General features: G+C 44.6%; 1 protein-coding gene across 1 annotated transcript in view; it reads left to right on the plus strand.

The window, feature by feature from the left end:
- cdh23 (cadherin-related 23) overlaps positions 1 to 22,500 on the plus strand; it is a 233,552-nt gene that overhangs the window by 5,366 nt on the left and 205,686 nt on the right. The window lies entirely within an intron of this gene.

Here is a 22,500-nt window from a genome sequence, read left to right on the forward strand (position 1 = left end):
CCCAGTAATCAGTCCAACGCCCTTGGTCTGCTCAACTCCTTTTCAGATATTAAAAAAAAAACTCTCTTTGAAACTCGACCTGGGCCTGTCTGCCTGCCTCAGCTGCCTGTGAGTGGCTTTACAGTTGTGCTGGATTACTGTTCACTGCAAAGCAAGCAAGGGTGAGCGCAACTCATTTTGAAAGTCGACTGCTGTTCAAACTTAAAGGAGAAATCCAGTGATTTTTCACATAGATCTCCGTTTCTCAAGGTCATGAGTAGTATCGGTACGAAAAAAGCCCCAGAAAACAATGCATCCAGCAGCTGAATATCTGGAACATGCCCTCAGAGTATAGTGTTGTAGCTGACTGGCTGATTGTTTTGGCCCCTCCCCCAAAAAACAAACTTTTACTTAAGGTACATTTTAAATAAACTACTTTTTGGGGCAGCCGTGGCCTACTGGTTAGTACTTCGGGCTTGTAACCTGAGGGTTGCCGGTTCGATCCCTGACCAGTCCACGGCTGAAGTGCCCTTGAGCAAGGCACCTAACCCCTCACTGCTCCCCGAGCACCGCTGGTTATGCAGGCAGCTCACTGCTCTGGGTTGAGTGATTCACCTCACTGTGTGTTCACTGTGTGCTGTGTGTTCACTAATTCGGTTAAATTGGGTTAAATGCAGAGAACTGAATTTCTCTAACGGTATCAAAAAAGTATATATTCTATTCTATTCTTTTTATTTTTACTTTTACTCTTTTGTACATTACACATGGGTAATTTAACTTGTACTTGAGTAATAGTTTATCAAAATATTAGTACTATCAAAGTATTAAAGTATCAAAGTATTACTTGACTGCAATATTTGAATACTTTTCTACACCTCTGGTAATCATGGCTTTTTCCTCATGTTGTAGTATCCTCCATTTGGTACGACTGGTCTGTGTCATATGTGTCAGAAAGGAAAGGAATCTGTAGGCTATATGTGTGTTTGTGAGAGTGCAGAGGCACACACTTTATGAAGCAAAGATATGACCTGAAACAGGTGTAGGACAGGCCTACGCTCATTTCCACACAAAGCATGGCATTTATCAATTTGAATGTGAGCGGTGGCTACGCTTCAGTCTCACGTCAAGTTTCAACTCATACACACAAGTTTTTAGGCAGCATAGCACAGTACAGCAGTAATCGGGGGAGGATTGGAAAGTCATACAAAAGGGTAGATGCAGTTGCAGTATGGTTTTGTAATTAATGTATCTGTAGTCTGATGTGTTCTCTCTGTGGAAATAAAGTATGCTACACTTAAAGCACTATTATTTCTGATGATGCTTTTCTGTAGCCTGACCAGCCAGACCCACATCAAGATGTAGAGTCTGGGAACTCACCGTAGGCAGGGCTCAATCAGAGGGGTGGGATAAACAGTTGTCTTTCAAATTCCCCCTCCACGCAATAGGATAGCGCTAAACGAATCATCTTCTTGTTTTCAAGTAGCAGGATGCTTAACGGTCGCAACTTCTGGTCGCATGTCAGTCATCATTATGTTAAGCCCGCCCACCGACTCTATATACGATGTGATTGGTTCGGTGGTTTCTGCCTGAGCCCAGCTCCCAAGTCAAACGAATATCAAGTTGCTAGACTTCCCCGTTAGGGGCGTCTAGATTTCTAGGCTAGCTTTTCTAGCTGTCAAAATGAACAAGGTTCAGCTGGACTTGCAACATTATTTGGGCTATCTCCAGGTCGGAAACGTTTCTCTTCATGTTGGAAATTCTAAGGACGAGGCCTCTAGTCTAGAAGAAGCATTTATTGGGGGATGATATGTAAATTACCGCTCGTTTTCAGGAGCCACATTCGCCAACACATGTTTATTCTTACGCCTAAATTGGAGTGATATGAACGATTCCATGAATCACACGTGAGCACTTGAGTCGTAAGATTATTCCTTCGCTTGGTTGATAAATGAGGGTCATTGTATGTGTGAGGTGAGTGGTGGGGTTGAAAGTGTGTGTGTGTGTGTGTGTGTGTGTGTGTTGTAGAAAGTGGCAGAAAATGTGAACCGTGGAAAAGACAAAAGATTATATGAGATAGTTCACTAGATAGAAGTCTTAATATAACTGCTTGATTCCAGCTTGCTCTAAACCAAATAAAAATGTGCAAATGCAGCAATGATAGATAACTGGTATGAAAAGAATATTTAATTAGAGTAGAAGTGTGTTTTTACTAGAAGTTTAAAGTGTGGTTTTGTTTAGCTTTAGAATGTGTTTTGCTTAATCCTTTAGAACATAAATGTTTAGCTCTTAAAGTGTTTTAGTCAGGCTTATAGAGTAATGCTGTGTTAGAGTTTTAGGTTTGGTAGTTCCTGCTTAGGCCCATATATGGGTTACATCCGAATGCTGTGTTAGAGTTTTAAGTTTAATAGTTCCAGCGTAGAGCCATGTATGGGCAACATCAGTGTGCTGTGTCAGTATTTTAAGTATGAAGAGTTGAGGGTAGCTACCAGAAAGAGGAACAACAAATAGCCAATCAGCTGACTGTAATAACAGTGATAGATTCAGGTTCAGCTGGGCAAATATAAAAAAGATCCCGGGACCGGGACTGAGCGCGCTCTCCATCACCTCTTCTGGACTTCCTCAACTGAGCGCAAGAAGATTTTTTTATTTCAATAAAGTCAGAGCCCTAACCCTAGGTTAGGGATTCTGTTAAAAGGCAGCAGAGTCCTTCCTCGAGTTTTCTTTTGCCTCCCCTGTGTCAACGAGAATATTGATCTCCTTGCAAGAATACTTTTTTCTTGCGAGAGGCGCACGCCTGCAAGGAGACCCGGCTGGAAAGGGGTGAGTTGTCCGTTTGAAGGGCTTACTTTCTAGACACTGTTAATGGGCAAACACTTATTACACAATATATTGACATACACTGGAGTAGCGAACTCAGCTGTGTATTAAGGAAGGAAGGCCTAGACACTAACGCGGTCACAAAACCAACCGAACTGTATTTCGCCGACATGGTCCTGTAATTAAATGACACCAGATTGTATTTAGCAGACATGTATCTGTAGAAAAATTACACTGGATTGCATTTAGCAGGCATGGTTCCGTAAAAAAATTAATGTTCGGGGGCCTTTGTAAGGTCCGAAACCTGCACCATACAAGCAAAGATAAGGAAATCTGTTTTTAGTAACTAATGTATGTAAAAACGGAGTACAAATTATCATTTAGATCTGTTATATGCCAATGAGTGCTATACAGATTTGTCCTAGGAAACCCCATAGTTGATTATCTGGCCAAGACTTTAGAATTAGATTAATTTTGTTGTATGTTTACGGTGGGATGAGAGAAACTGTTTTCCCCCAGCCGTGTTACACAACTTATAATTAGGAACCTAGAACCCCTTTAACCCCAACCATTCACCCTCATCACAATAGGAGAATATATCTGAATTCCCAATCCCAAATTAGATTTAATAGTTGTCTTCTATGTCATAGAAATCTGTCACTAGAACAGTTATATATGAATCTTTCTGTGACCACTAAGAATAGGTCCCCATGGTCCCTACACTGACAGGCATCAGCCTTTGTAATAGGAAGAAGACTTTTAGAATCATTGTCCCAGATTAGTTTATGCAGTAAATGGCCAAGTCCCCCTATAAGAAGAGAACTACATAATTAAGCACGTTTGCAGGTAATAAGGATTTTGATTCATGTATCAGTCCTTTCGTGCATCCTAAACCCATTGAAAAGGGGCCTTTGCCACAGACACGACACTGATATATACTTCCCCTTTTTCGCTGAGCAGTCGCCTCAAAGAGTCAGAAAGGGGGAAACAAACTATTTTTAGCAAGGCAGAAATCCCATGCAGAGTCTAAAGATAGTATACACACACACAACCAGGTTAGCAGAGTGAGGGATTCACGGTAGTCTAACAGGTTTATATATGCACACACCCTGAGTAGCGGTCTCAGCTGAGACATTATAGGAGCGGAGCCCTGTAATTATCAGATACGATACAAAACGCAACATGGCGCCCAACGTGTAGGCGGTGATTGAGTAAGACAAATAAGTCACCACACTAGCCTAAAGCGCTCGAACCCACAATACCCAAATCGAGTGTATAGGGTTTTCGAAGCACGGGAGAGCTCTTTTAACCCAGTGGTGTACACACTGGGAAAACAGAAAGGCTCCAACTGCGCAGGAAAGTCTCGTTAAATAATAGCGCAGGCGCAAATCGACCCAGTAAAAGACAAAAGGATTATTATTAGGAACCAGCCCTTACATATCCTGTCTATCTAATAGTAGTAATTACTGGCCAAACCAAGTTCGATCACTGAAGCCGACAGAGGCTGACTGTATCCGTGAGTATAAGACATATCATAGGTGTTACTGGTTGTATCCGTCGAGATCTCAGAACGCAGAGTGAAGTGGAAGTTGCAAACCCACGAGGAACCGCACCTATTCGAGAGTACTTAGAAGGAAAGGAACAGTTATAAATCAGCCGAGACTGGGGTAGAATGGACGGTATTGCGGCTGCCGATAGTGAATGGACAGATAACTCTGATCCTGCAGAGGAAGCAGATGACGAGCAAGAGAGTCCTTTTGACATGCGAGCAATAAGAGAAGCCATAGCCCGACACCCCAGCCCAGGGGGCAGAAGACAGCTCCGTCGACCAATACGCATTTCTAATCCCACACAAAACTGTAGGTTAATCCTAGGAAATGTTTTGGATTTAGATTTTGGTACGGACAGGGGCACCTTTCTTAACCCGGCAAACGTACAGCTGTCCCACAGAGCAGGAGTAGCTGCTGCAGTACAGGGGCGCTGGAGTGAAGAGACACGTAAGAATCGAGCTGACCTACTATCACAACTCCCGCTGAGATCGGGAACAGTGGTAGCACAGAGAGTCAAAAGTGACCCACAGGTTAGCACAGTCTTACATGTAGCTTATGAAGCCCATGATGGAACAATGGAACACAACCAACAGGTGCAATACCTGCAAAATTTAATGGAAAAGGCTGCGTTAGCAGCATCAGGAACAATAATAACCACCCCGTTTGGTGATGGAGTTTTTGGTTATGACACAATGGCAGCCACAGAAGCGCTACAGCAGGTGATATTGTCCAACTCAGGTAAACAATTCGTAGTAATAGCCCTTACCGAAGAAAAATTCCAAGATCTAAACGACAAGTTAGGGAAACCCCTAGCCCAAGTCCCCACCAACCAAGATAATGCCACAGGAGGAGATCTGACACACGTCCCCACTGCACCCTTGATCACAGTTCTCACACCACCAATGCCAAACCCACTAGCCCCAATCCTTGAACCTTTAGTTACCCACATAATAAGGCCAACCCCAAATGCCGATCCCGAAGAACCTAGGTTTCCCGACCCTCCTAGCCCAAGGGAGGGGATTGTGACCGAGATAGGAGGAGAAAAAATGGTTTTCCTAGCAGCACCACCAGACCAGGCCCCATCTGTGAACATAGGCGCTTTAACTGTATTAAGGCAAGTTGACATAATGGAAGATCCTCCTGATGAGGCTGAGATAAGGAGGACATTCGGGTCAGCTAGATACCGCATAGCCCGTAGCATAGTAGCCACCAGCATAGGGGAACCTAAACCAGGGCAGATGGTAAGGCTGAACTCACCAGGAGCCCTTAGGGAATGGTATTCCGCAGTGCAATTGGTGAAGATAGAACAAAATACTAAAATAAATGATTTCATGTCAGCTATCAAGTACTCAATAGCAGACGCAGCAGATGAGGATGACCCCATTGTCACTATAAGACTGCGTACTCAAAGAAAAGCCTTTCTAGGTCTTAGACAGTGGGAGTTGTTTGCAGCCATTGCGGGAGCTTACCCATGGGGAGTAGCCCCAAACTATTTGACAGTGAGATTCTTAGTTGATATAGAAGAAAATGAGGCATTTTTAGAGTGTCTAATGAGGCAGGCGCACGCAAGCGCGACGCAAGGAGCCTCTCTTAGGGCCCCCACCCTCCCCACCCCGACCACAGCAGAGCACACTAGTGCAACATCAGGGACCTTTATAAGCCTCCCCACTCTTCCCAGCCCGGCCACAAAAGAGCACACCAGTGCCACATCAGGGACCTTCCGAAGTCTCACCACTCTCCCCACCCCTGTCACAGGGGAGAACACCTCGACAGATGAGAGCGAGGAGGAGCGAGAGGGAGACATAAGATATCACATCCCAATCACACCAGAGAGAGGCCGAGCCCGAGAGAGAACCACAGTCTGGCCACGAACACCCAGGCCCTCCCCCCAAAGAGGAACTCCGAGTGGCCTTCAATATGAAGGTTCACGAGTACAAAGTTCAACTCCTTTAAGACCCGCCAATGTCCATGTCCCACAGACACCCATAAGACAGGCAGCGCCCATCACACGACCCCCCTCCACAGTATCATTTGCGCCTCCCCACGACCCCATACAGTATATTAGAGGGGAAAACAAAAAATCACAGCCAGTTAAATATAAAATACAAAATAGTGATGCCCCCCCATGTAAGCCACCTATATGGTCCACCAATGAAGGTGTAGCTTTTTGCCCATTGAATACCTCTCAGACCTACCAGTATAGAGAGACAGAGAATAACAGACCAGACATTCCCTGGTATGAAGCCTCAAGGGAGGAAAGAGAAATTATTAGCCAGGCCCCATCGTCCTCGGAGGTTCTGGGCCTGACAGGCATCACCAGAACATGGAAAGAGGCGCAGCTAGCAACAGGATATGATTATTACAAACAAGGATGTGATAGGAGAGATAGGTCTGTAGAAAAGTATCATGCGCAAGGCGCACCCTATGAGATAGAGAGACCCCTATCCACACAGTCAACCTGGAACAGTAGCGTGCGGCCCGAGAACCGCACTGCTGTAACCCAACCCGAATTAGGCTCCTCTATATTTTTAAAGAGTCAAATTTTAGGTACAGGGATGAGCAGTGTAAAGCTTCTCTCCCTACTTCCCCCACGAGTAGAGAGTCAATCAGATGCAGTCTATCTCAAGAGATGTATAGATGCCGGACTCCCAGAAGAATTACTTCAGGACCCAACAATGAACCTGGCCTTGAGTGTGAACAAAGGCATTAGGGTACCCCCAGGTAGCACATGTTTTGACCTAGTGAAGGCCCACAAAAGAGCCCCAGGAGAGGATGAGTTGGAAGAACAACTCAACATTCTCTCCAAAGAGGTGACAGAAAAGAAAATATCACTAGAACAGGCCATAAAAACAGCAGTACACAAAGGAGCCAGCGCAGTGCAACAAGAGAGGCTATTAAATGCGATACCAGGAGGTCTAACTTTGGCTGCAGGCTGGCCTTGTTGGAGTAATGCAGATAAGCAACAGCAAATGTACATATATGATAGAAAAACAAGCGCGGTTAAGACAAAAGACAAGCAGGCTGTGAATAAGTCGAGTCAGGCGAAAAATGAAAACGGGGACCAAAGTGCATCAGTGAGCCAGAGCACACAGTTTACTCGCGCTACAGATAAGAACCGCAACCGAGAAAAGGTGGAACCAAACCAAAAGGGGAACTGGGCGGCTAGACAAGACGAAAACAGGCAAATTAGACAGGGACCACAAAATACAAACGACAGTGGAAGGAAGCCCCCTTTTGGGGATGCCCCCCCTTTGGGGGGGCAGGAGCGTGCAAGGAAACCACGAGTCAGCACAGAGGAGTGGTTCTCAATGAATCAAGCCCAGAGAGAGGAGCTGAGAGCAAAGAGGAGGGAGTGGGACCAACAACAACCCTCCTCTCGAAACTAAATAGGATAGGGTTTGAAGAGGAGGGCAGGCTTAAAGCTAATGTACAAACGGGGGCCACCGCTGTCGGGACGCGAGGAACCACAAACCCATCACGAGGCGAGACATCGAGGAGGCCGGCTGGTACCGATTCAAGACGCCCCACCCAGATGACTTGGACCCCCACGCCGTCTTCATTCTTGACCCTCAGCGGATGAACAGACAACTCCAAAAACGTCGGCGATAATCAGCGGAGATCGGTTTCCCACGGTTCAAGAGGAGGGTGTAGAAAGTGGCAGAAAATGTGAACCGTGGAAAAGACAAAAGATTATATGAGATAGTTCACTAGATAGAAGTCTTAATATAACTGCTTGATTCCAGCTTGCTCTAAACCAAATAAAAATGTGCAAATGCAGCAATGATAGATAACTGGTATGAAAAGAATATTTAATTAGAGTAGAAGTGTGTTTTTACTAGAAGTTTAAAGTGTGGTTTTGTTTAGCTTTAGAATGTGTTTTGCTTAATCCTTTAGAACATAAATGTTTAGCTCTTAAAGTGTTTTAGTCAGGCTTATAGAGTAATGCTGTGTTAGAGTTTTAGGTTTGGTAGTTCCTGCTTAGGCCCATATATGGGTTACATCCGAATGCTGTGTTAGAGTTTTAAGTTTAATAGTTCCAGCGTAGAGCCATGTATGGGCAACATCAGTGTGCTGTGTCAGTATTTTAAGTATGAAGAGTTGAGGGTAGCTACCAGAAAGAGGAACAACAAATAGCCAATCAGCTGACTGTAATAACAGTGATAGATTCAGGTTCAGCTGGGCAAATATAAAAAAGATCCCGGGACCGGGACTGAGCGCGCTCTCCATCACCTCTTCTGGACTTCCTCAACTGAGCGCAAGAAGATTTTTTTATTTCAATAAAGTCAGAGCCCTAACCCTAGGTTAGGGATTCTGTTAAAAGGCAGCAGAGTCCTTCCTCGAGTTTTCTTTTGCCTCCCCTGTGTCAACGAGAATATTGATCTCCTTGCAAGAATACTTTTTTCTTGCGAGAGGCGCACGCCTGCAAGGAGACCCGGCTGGAAAGGGGTGAGTTGTCCGTTTGAAGGGCTTACTTTCTAGACACTGTTAATGGGCAAACACTTATTACACAATATATTGACATACACTGGAGTAGCGAACTCAGCTGTGTATTAAGGAAGGAAGGCCTAGACACTAACGCGGTCACAAAACCAACCGAACTGTATTTCGCCGACATGGTCCTGTAATTAAATGACACCAGATTGTATTTAGCAGACATGTATCTGTAGAAAAATTACACTGGATTGCATTTAGCAGGCATGGTTCCGTAAAAAAATTAATGTTCGGGGGCCTTTGTAAGGTCCGAAACCTGCACCATACAAGCAAAGATAAGGAAATCTGTTTTTAGTAACTAATGTATGTAAAAACGGAGTACAAATTATCATTTAGATCTGTTATATGCCAATGAGTGCTATACAGATTTGTCCTAGGAAACCCCATAGTTGATTATCTGGCCAAGACTTTAGAATTAGATTAATTTTGTTGTATGTTTACGGTGGGATGAGAGAAACTGTTTTCCCCCAGCCGTGTTACACAACTTATAATTAGGAACCTAGAACCCCTTTAACCCCAACCATTCACCCTCATCACAATAGGAGAATATATCTGAATTCCCAATCCCAAATTAGATTTAATAGTTGTCTTCTATGTCATAGAAATCTGTCACTAGAACAGTTATATATGAATCTTTCTGTGACCACTAAGAATAGGTCCCCATGGTCCCTACACTGACAGGCATCAGCCTTTGTAATAGGAAGAAGACTTTTAGAATCATTGTCCCAGATTAGTTTATGCAGTAAATGGCCAAGTCCCCCTATAAGAAGAGAACTACATAATTAAGCACGTTTGCAGGTAATAAGGATTTTGATTCATGTATCAGTCCTTTCGTGCATCCTAAACCCATTGAAAAGGGGCCTTTGCCACAGACACGACACTGATATATACTTCCCCTTTTTCGCTGAGCAGTCGCCTCAAAGAGTCAGAAAGGGGGAAACAAACTATTTTTAGCAAGGCAGAAATCCCATGCAGAGTCTAAAGATAGTATACACACACACAACCAGGTTAGCAGAGTGAGGGATTCACGGTAGTCTAACAGGTTTATATATGCACACACCCTGAGTAGCGGTCTCAGCTGAGACATTATAGGAGCGGAGCCCTGTAATTATCAGATACGATACAAAACGCAACAGTGTGTGTGTGTGTGGGGTGGGGGGCGGTATATGTGTGTGTGGGGGGAGGTATGTGTATGTGTGTGTGTACATGTGTGTGATTATCTGCACAGCAGATGCGTGAGGGGGTTGTGTGTGTAGGAGTGCATCGCTGACAGATGGAGTTTCTGTGGAGACGAGCGAGCCCAGGCAGAGAAGTGAGGCAAGCGGATGGAATCTGACACTCACTCTCCGATTCACACCCTCACAGAATTATTCATCTGCACAGAGATCCTGGGCTGATAGTGCCTTCATGTCACATCGGATATTCGGAAATTCCGACCTCCGATAGAGGAAAAATCACTTGAATGCAAAGCCGGGTTGGATACCTCGGGTCAGCCCTGAGGTATCCATTTTGACGTCACTATCATATATTCCAACTACGGCGGCAACAACACAAGAGGCGAGTTTCACTCTCATTACAAATAGGCAAGGTCATTTATCATTAAATTAACATTGTCAATGTGAGGGGTTGTGCTGGGATTTACAACGGCATTGAACACGATTCAACCAATCATAAACAAGGACCGCAACTATCCGCTTTAGAAAAAAATGGTTTAAGGTGGGTTTTAATAGCATCAAAAATTGTGCATACACACACACACACACACACACACACACACACACACACACACACACACACACACACACACACACACACACACACACACACACACACACACACACACACACACACACACACAAACTGTGATATGATAATGCTCTCTGTGTCCTGGTTCACCTCACATCAGGTTCAACTGTTGGTCAGGTTGTAGTTGAACACACTGCTGAAGAATGACAAAAAACTCCCAATGTTTTTTGATGACTTTGACATTTGTGTGCATGAGTATTTGCACCTGACTGTGAGAGTGTGTGTTTTGCAGTTTATTTATTTGCAGTTTATTTCTGTATGTGTGATTCTTTGCACCTGTGTGTTTATAGTTGTGTGGGTGTGTGTGTGTCTCTGTGTGTGTGTGTGTGTGTGTGTGTGTGTGTGTGCGTGTGCGTGTAGGTGTGTGTAGGTGTGTGTGTGTGTGTGTGCGTGTAGGTGTGTGTAGGTGTGTGTGTGTGTGTCTCCAGAGGAGTCAGGTTAGCTGTCCATCAGTGAGCAGAGCACCTGTGTATTTAATCAGTTTTGGGGGAGCCATTTGATTGACAGGGCAATTTGAGGGTGTCTGGGTTTTCATCACACTCGCACCGCTTTAATGGGACATTGCATTAGGAATAAGCACACACTGGGGTTACCCGGCAGGAGTGGCGTTATCAGCCGCCAGACCATCGCCTCTCTCTAGCACTTGCTGCTCTCACGCTGAGCGTTTAGTGCAGGAGCAGCAGGTAATATGTCTGGGCTCCTATCCTACTGTAGGTCTGTGTGTGTGTATGTTTGAGTGTCTGTGTGATTTTGTATTTGTGTGCACATGATGTGCAGATATGTGTAAGTGTGTTTGTGCTCTCATACATACCCTACATGTATGTGTATTGCTGTCTCTCTCTCTCTCACACACACACACACACACACACACACACACACACTGGCATATGCAAAAATTGCCAAGCCAAGATAAGCCATAACTGGGACAGGCTGTGGATTCCCTCCCCCAACCAGAGGTCTGTTCGGCACATTAATGTACACATCTTTCACTGAATCTTTCCGTGGCATATTTCACAAGCACAGCTCGTATATGAGCACGATCCTGATATTTGTGACGCTGCTGTCATTCCCAACGCTCCCCTGCGTTGGCTGCGGCGGTCTCTGTGTCCTCTCGGCACGACTCCGACACTGTCATTCCCAACAGGGTCCTGCTCTGATTGGTGGCCCGGACTGTCAGCCATGTCGGACCTCTTGATGGCTTGTTCAGAGGCCGAGTGGGTGGCAGGGGGTGCGGCGGGGGGAGGGGGAGCAGGGTAGCAGGGGAGGGTGTTGATGAGTGATTGGACGAGGCCAATTTGTCAAGATTATTGTTTATTGGCCTGGGCAGATGTCCTCATGCAGGAGGACTTCCAGAACATTCTCACGCTGGCCACTGAATCAAACACAGGACAGCAGCTGTCAGGCAGACAGAGAGAGAAAGAGAGAGAGAGAGAGAGAGAGAGAGAGAGAGAGAGAGAGAGAGAGAGATAGATAGAGCAAGGGAGAGCATGTGAAAGAGGCACATTGAAATAGGGAGATCTTGTTCTTGTCCGTGTTGGAAATTTGTGAATGTGGGAGAGCAGAATTAAAGGGACGTTGTTGTGTTTGCGTGTTGCCATTGTGTCAGTGAGAAAGAGTGTGTTTATGTCTGCTTGCTTGCTTTGGCTGGTAAAGCCAACTCGCACTTTAGTTTTCTCACTCTCCATGGAGAGTCCATGTTTTCCAAATAACAGTTTGGCAAGTGACTTAATTAGACTAATTAGTCAATTAGCTGTGAATGTTCTCAGCGCATTCATCTGTTTAAATGACAAAATATTTCAGCCACACGCTGCACTGTGTAAAGGGCAGATTTTAAATAATTGTAAACTCAGGTTCCTGAAGAGAGCGATGACATTTTTCAGCTCCAGGTTCTGCAGACGGGCAACCAGAGGCTGTTAAGGAGTGTGACATATTTACTAATAGATTTCACCAATTACTGCATGAAAGTCTCGTGGCAGAATAAACATACAGTAGTACCTATTTCAGAATAGATGCTTTAAATAGATGTCTTTTTTTTTTAGTCAGTATATGTGTTTACTAAGAGAGAAATGTAAACACATTTATGAGGTGTGGTGCACCTTTATAGTGTCTCTCGACATTTGTAGCTTAATTTAGGTCATATTTGGAAGTTACAAGCATCCATTTGTGCTGCAGTTTCATCATCAGCAGTTAATTTAGCGCCCACTTTGACCTTGCTGCTGCTGCTGCTGCTGCTGCTGCTGCTGTTGTCTTGGCTGTCCTGGCCCAGGCCTCCAGGTGAGCTGATAGCCTCTGATCAGGTTTCCCCTGCAGCCTTCACCACACGGTGACAGTTGCTATGACGCCTGTCAAGGCAGTTGCATCAGACTGAAGGGTGGTCATGATGTAATCGTCAGCAAAGAGTGTTGATTGGTCAGTGTTTGACTCATGATAATGTTACATCTTTGTTTTCATTTATTGCAGACACCTTGTATATTGAAAAACATAAATAAAGCCCCAAAATAGTCTAAACTCCCCCTAGCAATTTCTAGCTAATATGCTGGCAGGGTAGTCTAGCAACTCTCTGTTGATTTGGGAGCTGGGAAAATTAAACTTCTATCAGGCAATTACATCGTGTTTAGAGTCGGTAGGCAGGCTTAACATAATGACGACTGACCTGCAACCAGAAGTTGTGACTGTTAAGCATCCTTCTAATCGAATGCAAGATGATTCATTGTAGCACTATCCTATTGCGAGGGAATTTTAAAGACAACCGTTTATCCGTTAACATCTTGATGTGGGTCTGGCTCGTCAAGCTAGCCCCAAATGACAAAACAATTATAGTTAATATTCACAGATAACATACAATTCAAGAGTGTCATTGGAAAAGTGAATTAACTTTTGGACGTTGTGTTAAATTCCCTGAGGAAAATGTAAATTGTTTTTCATCAAGTGTGCCTGAGGTGAATGTTGACAAATCAGACTTAAAGTCATCATCTGAACTTGATCTTTGGACTTGAAATTCTGTGAGGCACTTTTGGTTTTTAGGCCCCGTTGAATCACCTCTCATACTCAGTAGTGTATTTCATGAGGCACATAAACACCTCCGGCTATCTTTCAAGTGAACGACATAACACCCCTCAGGAGACACATCATGTAGAGGAAACAGGCCACATCTAAAGGCAGTGTGACTACCATTGTTTCAGCCCAGTGTCACACTGGCGTCATAGCTGGATTGATTGCAGATCTGTGTTTATAATGGATCAGTTTGCGACAATGATGGAATGTGTGTGTGTGTGTGTCTGTGTCTGTCTGTGTGTGAGTGAGTGAGTGAGTGAGTGAGTGAGAGGGAGAAAGAGAGAGAGAGTGTCTGGGCAGAGCTTCAGTGGAAGTTGTGTCCTGCCAGCTAGGCTCTCCTGGGTCAGCCATGTTTGTTTATGAGGATGATGAAGGAGCAGAGCCCTGGCAAACAGAACATGGATATTTGATCTGAAGAGTGGATCCCTCTCCTCTCTCTTCTCCTCTTCCCTCCTTCTCTCCTGTCCCCCCTCTACCCTTCTTTCCTTTCCTCACCTCTCGTCATTTCTTCCTGTCAGCTCCTTAGCAGGAGTCCAGAGGATTCCAGTCACATGTTAGCACAACCTGCCATGCTCTCATACCTTCTCTGTGAGTGTGTGTGTGTGTGTGTGTGTGTGTGTGTGTGTGTGTGTGTGTGTGTGTGTGTGTTTAACCTGTCCAACAGGTGCTTTTTGTGTTATACTGTAATACATAGCATGATGGGAATATACAAAACATCATGGCTTATTAACTGTATTTTATTTTACCTTTATTTAGTCAGGGAAAAAAATCACATACTGTAGAGAGGTATCTCTTTTATCAAGAGAGAAGGCAGCATATGTTGCTATTCTGTTTTTGTTGTGGTTTATGTCTTATTTCGTTCCTTGCTCTCTCAGAGAAGGCTTGATTTTTAACCAAAGTCCAAATGTGTGCATTCCTATTCTGCACCCTTGTAACATTATCTTGGCTGATTATTGCTGGTTTAGTTTGCTATTTTACATATATTATCGTTGACAATCTGTTCACAAGCTGTTTGACAATGTTGAACCTATTTCAACTAATCTGTTATCCGACTATAACGTTTCTAACATTGTACAAAGCAAGGGAAATCAAATGCATCAATTGTAGGCCAGCTTGGCTAAATTACTCCAATATTAGATATCGCCCTTGTGTGGTGTTGTGTGAATTAAAGTTTACAGAATTCAGACTCATGTGAGAGCTGCATGGTGCAAGTAGGCAGAGTTGTGAGCTATGTTGGGTGGTTACAATTAACTCCCCATATCTGAGATGAGGCAGAGGGTGTAGAGATGCATACGATCCAATTCCAGAGCCATGAAGAGATATTTTTATGGAGAAAAGTAAGGGTTAATCAGTGGCTAGAGTGGGTCTTTAACAGAGCCTGTCCCATAAGCTATCTGTCTGAGTGTTACCTGCTTACGCTTTGCACAGTGTATGTTGGAGCAAGCATGCATGTGTGTGTAATGAAATGAAAATGTACATTTGATGAAGTAGGTAATATCTATGTTTGTATGTATGTGGTTGATTTGATTACAGTATGTGCATGTATATGGTCATGATGTAAAATAGTGTGTATGTACTGTATGTGCGAGTTCATGTACATGTTTGTGCAACATTAGAATATTTCTTCAGCGTGTGTTTGTGTGTGTGTGTGTGTGTAGCCCTGGTACCCTGGGGTCGCCACGGTTACACATTATTAGGCTAAGTAAAGCAAGCTCGTTGTGTCAGGCAATGCGATGTGTAATTATCCCAGGGTTTGATTAAACGCTCTCATCTCCTAATCCACTTTAGCCCGATCTGCCGGATTAAAATCACTCTCTACGTGGCAATTAAGTGGCTCGCACAACACAACATTTATTTACGGATGAGACTTTAATATTCTGCTCCGCTGGATCCTTTCTTGCTGGCTTGCTTGGTGTACAGATGTATCAGTAATATGTTTTTTTTGGCCCTCGAAAACAGCTGGTGTCATTCTGCATCATAAAAAACACAGCTTAATGCCGTAGCGAGTGTGTGTGAGTGTGCCGAGCGGGAGAACGAGAGAGAGAGAGATGCTGGTTTCTTTTTGTAATGGATAGATTGGGTCCATGAGTTGCCAGCTCCCTCATTACGGAGGCGACTGCAGTGTCTCCTGTGATTCTGTTCTGCAGGTAGCAAACACTTGTGCGATGCGCTGATGTGGGGGAGTGGTGAAGGCGTGTGATGTGGATGTGGATGTGGATGAGACATGTTTGGAGAGTGATATGGAGGCGCCTGCCTGATTGCTTTTGGCTTTGGAAAATGTGACATCTTTGCATTTGGGAATGGGATTGATTTGTGTTTGTGTGTGTGTGTGTTTCATCCAGTTCTTTCTTTTCTTATTTATTTATTTATTTATTTGTCTTTTCCAATGAGGGTGGTTTGCATTTGAGATGGTGGGATTTTGATACCGCCACGTACTGTAGAAGAGCTGCAAAGAGAAATGACAATATTATGAATGCTATACGTAGAGGCACATGATGTGTAAGGGATCTCGTATGAAAAAAAATATGTTTATTTTATTTTACCTTTATTTAACTAGGGAAGAAATCACATTCAGATACTGTAAATTATATATTTTAACAAGTGAGCACTGAACAAGATGGCAGTATAAAAAAGCCAATAGACAACAGTGGCACTGAAATCGAAACAGAATCAAAATCAAATTAAAAACTGGAACGAATTAAAACAGAAAAGTTTATTAAGAAATGACTAAATCGAGATTAAAAAGATGTCCCAATTTAAATCAATATGAGTTCTTTAGATGACATTTCAGCTGATACACATGACACAGAGCAGAAGGCATCCTTGCCAGCCAGGAAAGTTCAAATGACAATCATCTCCATGTTCTAAATGAATGACTATTAACCTCAAATTGTTTTGTATTAGTCAAAGACTTAGGCATGCGCATGAGATTTTGGCTCTATATAAATTACGATACCACCTCCTTTACTTTTCCGATCCCTATGAAAAAAGAGATGCCCATGTCTTGCAATATCATAAGCTGCAGAGTATCTTTTGAGCCAGGTCTGAAATATATGATTTGGTTGTCCAAATGGTCTAATGTTGGCACTAAGCTGCAGCTACATAACATTCCAATATGCAAGACCAAGGCTAGACCTGTTTGGAAATTCCAAAGGAATTAAAAGGCTCTTCGGGTCTGAACCAAATCTCAACAGAGATTGTATTTTAACAGCATATTCAGTTCATATGGAAGGGGGATGAGGGGTTTAAGAGATAAATATAGCTGTATATACAGCAGCTCATATTTAATTGTGTGTGTGCGTGTGTGTGTGTGTGTTTGTGAGTATAACTGTATGATTCTGTGGTTTTATTTATGAGTCTGCAGAACCTGCTCCCTGCGCTGTGGCCAAACTAAACGCCGGGCTCTTTTAATGAGCTCCTCCACTTTTCTTAATTCAATAATAATTAAGGAGCAGGAAGTCCCCCTGTGGCTGCAACTCGCAAAAATCCCCTCCCTCCTCTCTCTCTCTCTCTCTCTCTCTCTCTCTCTCTCTCTCTCTCTCTCTCTCTCTCTCTCTCTCTCTCTCTCTCTCTCCCTCCCTCCTCTCTCTCTCTCTCCCTCCCTCTCTCTCTCTATGTGCTGATAATGCCTGGCTGCCACATCCTCTGCTTGGCCTTGATTATGCAGAGATGTCCCGCAGAGGCTACCCATAATCCAATAGTCCCAGCAGATCCACGCGGCCCCGGAGTGCATTCCTTAGTGTAGAGCATCCCAGGGACCAGGGCTAGGTGCTGCTGCCGCCGCTGCAGAGGGATACTACAGGTTGATGTGGAGCGCACAGGTTGAAAGAGTACGTGCTCACTGACCTGTTGTGCTCTTATGAATTTAACGTCACGGAAGACTTTTTTTCCCGGCTCCAGCTGTGGCGCAACTGGCTGGGGCATCGGCACCGCACGTCGACGACGCAGGTTCGATTCCCTACTCTCTCTCCCATTCACTTCCTGTCACTCTCCACTGTCTCTGACATTAAAGTCATAAAAAGCCCCCCAAAATATACTTTTTTTTTTCAAAAAAGGAAGACTTTTTCCATGGAAGGACACAGCATGGATGTCACACTCTAAAAAGGAATAGAGAAGTGTTTCTTTGGAATTGCGTCATAATTGAAAGTGGGAGAGGAGACAAATGGATTTAGTCATTTCAAATGACCCATCAATCTGCCGTCACCAAAATGACTTCAAAGCAGTGACACAGTAGCAAACATTAGTAATTACTGATGCTAAATCAATTACCCACTCACTGTAGGATTGGGTCAGAAACCTGATTGCTTTCAGGGTGAGTGAATGAATAGCTTTTTGGACAGGTATGTCAATGAGGTGTGGATTTATACGTGCTGAAGTGGCAACAGTTTGGTTCTGGAAGACTGACACGGGTGGGGATGTAATTCCACCAATGGCGACGCGGCGGGGAAATGCGGGGGCGGGGTCGTTGAGGACCAGAGGCGGCTTAGGCCGGTCAGGTCCTGATGAGTTAATTATTCAGGCAGCGAGCGGAGACGGTAATTGCCTAATCTGCTCGTTGAACCACGGAGGCTGAGACAGCGCAGGTTTCAGCAGCTTTTGGCACATGAGGCTTTTAAGTGGTTTTGTGTAAAGACACACACACGCGCACACACACACACACACACACACACACACACACACACACACACACACACAAACATGTGTGCACACAGCTCATATGCACAAAATATTACCACTATACACTCTTCACTCAGCTCTTGTCTCTCTATCTTTCTCTCTCTCTGTCTCTTTATGTCTCTCCATTCCTCCATCTCTCTCTCTTTGGTTCTCTCTCTGTCTTTGTTTCCCTTTTTCTCTCTGGTGTTAATTGTGTCCACAGAAGGGATTTCTCTGGCAGAAAGGGGCTTTGCTTGTCAGGCAGATTGAAGGCCTAATGGCTGGCGCTGTAATTTTATTTATTTATTTACCATTCTCCGCCGGCAAGCAGCACCTCAGCTTATTGTTTTCTGCCCGTCTGTCAGCCGACTGAAAGTTAAACTACCGGCAGCCCATTTGCTGGCTGGCACTTATGGCCGTAATTATTTATCTATCTCCCTGGTGTGTGTGTGGACCTTTACGTGTGTGCCTGTGTGTGTTGGAGAGGGGGGCATTTGGTTTGTGGGCAAACTTGTGTCATTTTTTGAGTATATATACATGTGTATGAGTATACATGTGTGTGTGTGTGTGTGTGTGTGTGTGTGTGTGTGTGTGTGTGTTTGCATCTGTGTATGGATGCGTGGTAGGGGTATGTGTATGGATGTGTAAGTATGACTGCATATTGATATGTGGGTATGCCACTGTATTTAGTATTATGCTGTATGTATGCATCCCAAAAAGCTTGTAACCTGTAGTGCCGTATTGCATTGCTTGTCATCAGCACCAGTCTCTCTCTCTCTCTCTTTTCCTTGCTTACTCTTCCTCTCCTACTCTTCCTCTCCTACTCCTCCTCTCCTGTCTCTCTGTGTCCTTCTCTCCCACTTTTCTTCCTCTACCCATCTGTCCTTCCATCTCTCCCACATCTGGTCTTTTAGTCCAGCACTCCTCAGTTAGCAGACAGCCTGTTCTCAGAGAAGGAATGAGACATGGGGGGGGGGGGGATGGAGAGATGGAGTGAATGGTGAGGAGGAGGAGAAGAGAGAGAGAGAACGAGAGAGAGAGAGAGAGAGAGAGAGAGGGCAGGGAGCAGAGGTCTGTGGATGAGAGTTGTAGGGGGCTGGACAGAGGCCAAAGTGGCCGGGTCGTCAGTGGGAGATTTATCACTGTCCGAGAGCAGCTTAGAAATCCAGAGGCCGGCTCACACTCTAGACTCCCATCTCATTTGAGTGCACTGAGTTTCTCCTCACTCCCTCTCACTCGCTCCCTCTCTCTTTCTCCCTCTCCCTCTTTCTCCCTCCACCCTCTATCCCTCACCTCTCTCTCAGTTCAATTCAATAAGCTTTATTGGCATGACCATTTAAACTAATAGTACTGCTAAAGCAAAAATCACAAACTCTAAAATCAAAATCTCTCTCATGCCTCTCTTCTACACACTCCTCATACTCTGCTTCTCAGTCTGGCTCATGACACTCCATCTCTCTCTCTCTCTCTCTCTCTCTCTCTCTCTCTCCCTCACCATCTCTCATGATTCTATCTATCTCACTCTCATGTTCCTGGCCTTTTCTCTGCATTTATCGTACCAACTCCATGGCCTCTTTGCTTTTGCTCTCCCAAAATAGTGTAGCGTCTTCGTCGTGTGATCCTGTTTGTGTACATTCATCTCCTCCCTCCTTTGCTCCCCATGTCCGTCTCCTGCTCTCATCTCTTCAATTACCCCATGCTTTTGGAGATGGTGTCTTATGTGGCAAGCGAGGTGGGTGTTATACTGTATATGATGCACTCGCCTTTCTCAAGACCAGTCTTGCAGCACTTTGAGGCAGCTGTTATCGGCTTATTTACCAATCCCATTCCTCTACTTGTTATTCTCTTTCTCTCTCTCTCTCTCACTCTCTCTCTCTATCTGTCTCTTCAAGGCCTTCTGGGTCTGCTGTGTTTTTTTTCTCTCTCCTCTCCTCCGAACTCTCTCTCTCCGATCCCTTCATCATCGTCAGGAAGGGATTATCTCACCTGCTCAAGCCCCCCCCGAGTGTCACTTAAAATTAGCACTCCTGTTTGCTCTCGTGGGGGCCACTCTGACACGCTGCCCATGCCAAGACTCACACGGATCGACTCGTTTCGTAGACTTCCTCCTCTTGTGTGCTTGATCTTTCTGCTTACGTCGTCTTTCTTTCATGTTCTCTCTCTCCTCTCCTCTCCTTTCCATGTCATCCCTTTAGCTCTCTTGATTCGTCCTTTCGTGGTATTCTATCTCGCCCCTAACTTCTCCTCATCCCATCACTGTTGATTTTTTTCCCCTTTTCTTTGCTTACTTTTCTTCTCCTCCTCTAGACCTCTCTCCTTCTCCATTCCTCCTTTTCTTCTCTTCTGCATTCTTTCTCCCCGTCTCCTCCTTTCCTTCTCGATTTCTCCTCTCCTCTCCTCCGTTCCTCCTCCTCCTCTCCTCGCCTCTTTCCTCCTCCCTCTCTTCTGGAAATAATGGTTTACACGCTCCAGCGGCCTTCGCAAACAGCCCATCCATCAGCTCTCCCTGCCGTATCCTCTCCACTGCTCGCCGCCTGCCGGCTCAGACCATCATACCATCACCGTCGCCGGTGCTACCACAACGACCGTCACTCACACATGCAGGAACATCACCGGCAATGCCAACACTAGCACCAACAACAACACCTCACCTACCTACCTGCCTCCGCCTCTCTCCAATCGAGTGGCACAGCTTTCTATGTGTCTCCCACCTCCTTTCTCACCTTGTTTTTGTTTTTCAATTCCTCTCCACAACTTAACTTGTCTCTGTCTTTTTCAGTTCTCTTTTCTCCCTGCTATTCTCTCTTTCTCCATCCTTAACGAATTCCCCTCTGCACCTCTCTCTCCATCAGCCCACACCAGGTCACCTTCATCTGTGCCTTCTCACTGCCCTCCTCTCCATAACTCTATCTTTCCCATGCTTGTTCTTTATTCTTCATTCTTCCTATGTTGGTATTCTATGTTTTTTTTCTTATTGTTTCCATCGTATTGTGTCCCGTGCTCTCTCAGAGAAACCTTAATCAAAGTCCAAATTTGTGCTTTCCCATTGTGCAGTCTCATACGTTTTTCCACTTTTAACTTTACTGCTGTCGCTATCCTCGTATACGCCCCACCCCTCTCTTTTATCGACCATCTCTCTGTATCACTTTCTCTCTCTCTCTGTCTCTCTCTCTCTCTCTCCCTGTCTTCCCCTTCATCAAATCCAAATCGGAATAGTGTCTTCCAAGGTGACACTTTTCCCAGTTTCTCACAACTTTCAGGCCTCAGCATCACAAAGCAAAAAAAGAAGTATTCCATTACAGGACAAGGGTACTGCGTATCATGTCACACGCTCGCCAGACGCTTCACGACAGTGGGAATAAAACACTAACCATGACAGCTTCCAAATTACGGTCAAAAGAGAATGACTGCACATTCTCTTCTGTTATGGGCCATTTAACTGTAATTGTGAGTGCATTGCAAAATGCCATGAAATATCACTTTAGCCAGGCATTTTCAGATTTCACATTGTTTTTCAGATATCCATAAAAGGATCAAACGTATCCACTGACAAATCCATGACTTCCTGAAATGACCTCAGAATAACAACACCATAAAAATGATAAAATAGGAACAATAATGTGTTGTATGTACATACATCGGTGTTTCAACAGTAGTCATGGAATGAAGTCATGATCAAGTAGCTAACAGTGAAATAAAACTAGATGACTTTGGAAATCACATTGAAGCCTACATAGACAGACAGACACACACACACACACACACACACACACACACACACACACACACACACACACGCACATTAACGCACACACACACACATGCGTGCACACACACACACACACACACACAACACTTATACGCACACTTCCGTTGTTATAATCTGTGGATAGATGAGAAGTGCTGGCAGGTGTTTTGCCTTCCCTTGTGCCAGTGTTTGTCCTGTTCTTTACTTCCTCACCCCCTTCTCCTCCTCCTCCTCTTCCTCTTCCTCTTCTTCCACTTCAGAGTCAGCAGAGCTGGGATGTTGTTTCTTTGTTTGTTGGGACCTGTATGCAAATTATGAAGTTCTTAGTTCATAGTTCTGAGTGTGGGAGACATTGCTAGTGTCAGTGTGCTTCAATTACAATTTATACAATTGTATTTA

This window comes from Sardina pilchardus, chromosome 18 (assembly GCF_963854185.1).
Source record: "Sardina pilchardus chromosome 18, fSarPil1.1, whole genome shotgun sequence".
Taxonomy (NCBI): domain Eukaryota; kingdom Metazoa; phylum Chordata; class Actinopteri; order Clupeiformes; family Clupeidae; genus Sardina; species Sardina pilchardus.